Here is a 6,022-nt window from a genome sequence, read left to right as displayed (position 1 = left end):
CAACCGCAGCGTCCTCTAGCGATGCGTTTTGATAAACGCGATGCAAAATAATGAGTAATTGATAGATTACGTCACACAATCCCTTACGAAGTTTAACCACAGTTTTACAATATAGTTAGCTATGCTGTTTGTCATGAAATAAGTTTCAACAAGTTAAATTGTAATGTAATCTATCTGTGATCACCTTGCCATTTAATATAATAAAACAAAAGGGATAGTTCACGCAAAAATGAACATTCTGTATTCATTTACTCACTCTCATGTTGTTACATGCCTGTATGAATTTCATTGTTCTGATGGAAGATATTTTGGTAATCAAACCATTCGTGAGCCCCATTCACTTACCTAGTAAATATTTTTTCCTACTATGGAAGTGAATGGGGCTCACGAATGGTTTGGTTACAAACATTCCTCAAAATATCTATTTTGTGTTCATCAGAACAAAAGAAATTTATAAAGGTTTGTATACATGATAGTGAGTAAATTATGACAGAATTTTGATTTTTGGGTGAACTATCCCTTTAATTTTTATAAAGGATCTCAGTGTAATTGATTTTATTTTTTCATTGTGCCTTTAAAATTCAGATGCTAATGATGTGCAATGCTTTGCTATCCAGAAACCATTTCTTGCTGCACAGAATCCAAGGGATGTTGTTAATAATAACAATGGTAAAAAAAATAAAGTCACAATGTAACGGAAGAAGCGATTTTCAAATTTTCCCAATCACGATGTATATCAGAGTGAAATGGTTTCTGAAATGATACAAAGGTAGGGCTAGACTTAAATTTTTCCATTGAGAATTGATTGGATTGTTGGAAGTTGAGTCATGTTGCTATTTGCTAATCGCTGCGATCTTTTCCCGGGCCCCGTCCTCCCTCCATATTTCTTGAGAGAGAATTTGGCCATTACCTGGGATTTATCTCAATTCCAGAGGATTGCAGCCGGAATGCTTTTGACTTATGATTATATTTAACATATATTATGCATGTCTGCCTGCTTTTCACCATGGAGGAGCATGTTGACTCTGAGAGTAAGACCCCAAAGCCTTTGATAATAAATATTTAAGTTGCTCAGGAAAACAAAGTTTGCTATTTTAAGCCATTACATCCGTATACATACACATCTAATGTTCTGGATGTCATACCGGGCCACACACAGCCCACAGCTGAACTTGCATTTCCTCTCTCAAAGAGACCAAGCAATAGTGAATAAATGGCATTTTAAGTCATGCAACCATACTAAATCACTCAGTATTAAAAATCTCCTTTAAACGGGGCATTAAAGAAGCTTTATTCATAAATCCATGTGATTACAACCCTGAATGTATCTTCTTCGTACTGAGGAACAACAAAATATCTCAAAAGTCACAGAATCTGAAATAAATTAAAGCTGATGCATTTGAGAAAAGTGAACAAAAGTGGAAAATAAAGCAGTGTTGGTGAACAGAAACACACACACACAGCATTAGTTTGTGATGTATATGCTTTGTGGTGCGGTGTGACAGTAAGTGATTTTAACACACTGTTGTAAAAGCCTCAGGGGCCTTGTGAGATATTACAGCCCCCATGTACACAGACAGAGGTGTAATCTGAATCTAATCACTCAGCATTATTTTGACACAGAAGAGGCTCGCTGACACAGCATCATATTTATCTGGAAGAAATGCACTTGTATGAAAGAGTCATAAGATTTGTCCTTATTAGAACACAATTTCTACCATCTACATCAACCTGAAGCTCAAAGGAACTTTACTAATTTTTCCTCTGGCTCCTCTCTTGAGCTGATGAAAAATAATTTTTCTGTTTGAATGGAATTTCAATGACAAACCGTATTCTATATCATGACAGAATGCTCTTTCTCATTCAACAAAATACTAAATGATGCATTAAACAGAGAACAGAATAACAACAAGATGCCATGTATTAACCACAAGAAGACTTTTATTAAACCCTTGATGACATGATGACATCTATAGACTTTATATATACTGTAGCCTATACTGTTTATTTATTTATTTCAGAAAAATGTGCACCAATTAACCAATCTACACCTGGCCTCATTTACTTTCCTCTTCTAAACCTGTCAGTAAATATCGGACTCTCCTCATCAACCAAAATGATCTCATTCTGTGTAAGACAATGCTAATACACCAAACTGAAGATATGAGGTACCTGACACCTAACTTCCAGAAAAGATGTGTCATTGTTTTGTCATAAAGAATGCAGTCATTCCTGCAGCAACCAACATCATCCTATTTAAGAGCCAACATCAGTCCTTGAATTCGGGCAGATCATGGACCTGACTGCGAAAACACAACAACCCAAGCTGAACAGCATTGATGGAAGCGCCTCAAAAGAGTCAGATGAAGGTATATTGGAGAAAGGATGCCCAGACACCATACGGCCTGATAAACTTTTTATGCACACATTCAGGAAGGACCCAGAATCTCAGACTGCAATATCTGCTTGTCAGAACCTAAATTTATGGACAAACCTGGGATCGTGTTTGCCTCTGCGCTGCTGTTTGTGTCTATATTTGAGCGGTAAATGGAAAGAGAGTCTACAAGAATACACACGGGACTCTCACTTACCCAGCAGCTCTTGCTCTACTGTTGGCAGCCTTGTATACTTGGAATCAACTGGTGACATACACACAGTCAAAGATACTAGATGCTTATATAGCTCCTTTAATGAAGCAAGCAAAGAGGAAGTGGGACCGGAAATGGATTTTCTTACGTCTCCTCTAGTCTGTAATTATGTGACCAATGGACGAGATCAAACTCTGAAGTATTTGACCGACACCGTGCTAAAAGTGGAACTATGGGATATAGGAAGTGGGACCAGACGGTACATGGCAAAGTGGCAGCTGTCAGAGGGAAATACCCTGCTGGCAGAGGACGTATGGCTGTCTGGAGTGACTGAATGAGGGAAAAAACTAATATTGGAAGACAAGAGAAATCTATCATTTGTTCAGGTGGTATAGTATTTGTAAATGCAAACTATAAAATAAATGCTTGGTTGTTTAAACCTATTGTTGGGTTAAATATGGACAGCTGGATTTATATGTGCGGTTTTATGTGGCAGATAAGACGTTTACAGTAAAAAACGGTAGCTGTGGTTGCAAGAAAATTTCTGTTAAATAAACAGGAAACACGTACACAACTTTGCAGTTAAACATGCACTGAAAAAAAATACAGTGGCATTTTATTTTATTTTTTACAGCAAGTTTTAAGAATTTTCACAGTATTTCTCATGGCAAAGTTTTGTATAGTTTGCCATTCTTTTGTATTTCATTGACTGATAAACTGTATGTGTCTTTTATTATGAATCTGCTTTGTACTTAATGACATACAGTTAACCATCATAACACATCTGGTAAAAGATCAAAGTTTATCACAAGTGTCATTTCCATAGATCATTTCCAATACGCGTAGAGACGGTGCACAGTGTCATTCACACAAATATAAAACACTATGAAGGTAACACATGTGACATAAAAAATACTATACATTTCTTAAAGGGAACATTTCACAAGACTTTTTAAAGGTTTTAAAATAAATATTTGGATTTTCCCAAAGTACATATGTGAAGTTTCAAAATACCATATAGATAATTTATTATAGCATGTTAAAATTGACACTTTGTAGATGTTAGCAAAAATGCATTTTTGGGTGTGTCCTTTAAAATGCAAATGAGCTGATAAAATGCAAACACTGATCACCATAATGGTGGTTTGTTGAAACTGACTCTCTATATTGTATATTATTCTCTCTCTCTCTCTCTCTCTCTCTCTCTCTCTCTCTCTCTCTCTCTCTCTCTCTCTCTCTCTCTCTCTCTCTCTGCATTAAATGGCAGTGTTGTGGTTAGATTAAGGGGTGGTATTATTATAATAAGTTGAAAGTTCCCCTTATGACATCACAAGGGGAGCCAAATTTCAATTACCTATTTTTTTACATGCTTGCACAGAATGGTTTACAAGTTACTGGGTTGATCTTTTTCACATTTTCTAGATTGATAGAAGCACTGGAGACCCATTTATAGCACTTAAACATGGATGGAAAAAGACAGATTTTCATGAAAATGTCCCCTTTAAACAACAAAAAACCTAAGATAAAACACTGTACGTAACTGCACAAATTAAAGAGGAAAATTGTGAGAACATCTTTTATTTAGTATTTTTATCTTATAAAGATCACTATAAAATATATCATTCACACCTTTTACTTTCAAAAACCATACATTTGACTTAATTTTACGGTCAAATTAAAGGTAATGTTTTGTTAAATCTATTACAGTTTTTACCTGTATATATATCTCACGAGAATTCGTTTATATTTTACGACTTGGATAATTCGTATTAATTCAAATGACAACATTTTTACATTTTTGTATGATTTGCCTTGACCCCTGTGACGTTGGGGTTTGGTGCGGGGTTTCGTTGTTGTTTTTTTCATGAGAATCGTACGTTTTTGCACAATTGACTTCGTCTGAATTCAAACCAATTGGCCCTACGTAAAATATGTATGAATTCCCGTGAGATCAGGCTGGTATATTTTAAGGTTTTTTCAATTAACTAGTTTTAAAACATAGCATTTTTACATTTTTAATCCATTAAAATTACAAACATTTTACAGTGTAGAGTAAATGAGAGATATGAGTCATCTAATGAAGAGGTGACTTGAGAATGGGCTCTTTTGACTACAGCAACACCTTAGCAACCACCTATTGTAACAACCACATAGCAACGTAAAAACAATCTAAACATCTCACCATTTACACAGCAATGCCTCGGCAGCAACCAAAATAACAGGAATTTAAAAGCATTGTGCAAACACAATTGTGGCATCCGTTTTGCATGGAGAAGCATCAGTCAGAAAAAAAAATGGCACTTTATTTCATTATAGTCATCCTTTATGCTCTATTATTTTTTGTTTGTTTCTTGGCACTTCTGAAGTACATATAGCAGTTTTAGTAATAGTACAGCATGTGCTCTTTTCTCACATCAGGATCTGAATGTCTCGCTGGTGAAAGGACAAAGCCTAACACAAGCTCACACACAAATAAAGGATTACATTCATAAAGCTTAATATTTTTGGCAGACCAAAACAGGCTTCGTTCCCCTGAAGAGGATTTTCGACTGCAATGGTGGTTACTAGAATTATATAATTCAGATGTGAAATAAGATTGTGAATCACTAAATTTACCTAAATGACAACATAACCACACAGAGAATATAGTGAGCTAAGAGACTCATTTCATTGTTTAGATGTTATAATGTCACAAAGCAGAAGCCCAAATAGCTGTTTAAAGCTCAGTACACACCAAGCCGATGGGCGGCGATCAGGCAGATTTTTTGGCTGCTGTGCTGGTTTGGTGTTTCCCGACAGGACTATTTAGACTAACCAGACCAATCTGGGTAGTGCATTGTTGTTTTATTTCTTTGCTAGTGTAAGATGGTTTAATTATGATGTCTAAATCACAACGCTCTGCTATACCAAACAGCTGCTCTGGTGCTATGTTTTATCCATTTTCTGTGCTTGTATTACACAGAGAGTGCAGAATGTAATAGAGTCTAACACAAGCACAATTTCCATTCTGTTTATCCTCACCTGCTTTAATACTGCTGAGGCATCGAATGGCTTGCTTTGATGCATGCAAAGAAAAAACGCACATGGCATAAACCGAAGACTTTGGATGTGAGTCATGGGCTTTGTTTGATGATGAACCTTCATACAAATCCCTAAACAATGACCCTGACTTTAATTATCACACAGATTGTATGTAGAACCATGCTAAGAGAACATCCCAGAATGCCCCAATTAACCTTTCAGTTTGTTTACAACTTCAAGTGATTACTCAGTTAGTCTGTGTAAATGAGAGATAAATGTTATCTGTCTGAGTACTGTGCACTGGGTGTTATCAGACAGAGCTGATTGTACTTCACACTCCAGCATGACACGGTAACATTCAGTTTTACCACGGTACATTAACATGCTGATGTATCATCTCAAGGTGAGGTGTT

Source organism: Paramisgurnus dabryanus, chromosome 19 (assembly GCF_030506205.2).
Source record: "Paramisgurnus dabryanus chromosome 19, PD_genome_1.1, whole genome shotgun sequence".
NCBI classification, from domain to species: Eukaryota; Metazoa; Chordata; class Actinopteri; order Cypriniformes; family Cobitidae; genus Paramisgurnus; species Paramisgurnus dabryanus.
Note: the sequence above shows the minus strand (reverse complement) of the source record.